We start from the raw sequence: 390 nt of genomic DNA, 5'->3' as shown, positions 1-390 counted from the left end.
TAACTGTGGCACCAAAGGGGTGAACAGGGTATATGTGGCAATGAAACAGCTTTGACTGCAATGCACATGTTCCCTTCAACTCTATTGGTAGACTCTTCCAGCCTCACTGTTAACGGGGTGCCCACTACGGCTGGATCGGCCCGATCGCCCGACTCGATCGCCTGAAACTGAAAACAAACACGTTTGTTTATGAGGCGATCGAGTCGCGCGATCGGCCCGATCGGCCGATCTCAGCCGTAGTGGCACCCCGTATTACTTAATCAAAGCTTGCGACTGCTTATGGAGTGGCCCGAGAGGGGTGAGGAGGCTATTTCTGTGGCCGTGAAACCGTTTTGAATGTTAGGCATAGAGTCTACTGTTCATTGTTGATTACGAACGTCTTTTTACATT

The sequence above is a fragment of the Aplysia californica genome, unplaced genomic scaffold (assembly GCF_000002075.1).
Source record: "Aplysia californica isolate F4 #8 unplaced genomic scaffold, AplCal3.0 scaffold00943, whole genome shotgun sequence".
Classification (NCBI taxonomy): Eukaryota; Metazoa; Mollusca; class Gastropoda; order Aplysiida; family Aplysiidae; genus Aplysia; species Aplysia californica.
The sequence above is the reverse complement of the archived record's forward strand: the minus strand, read 5'-3'. Positions refer to the sequence as shown.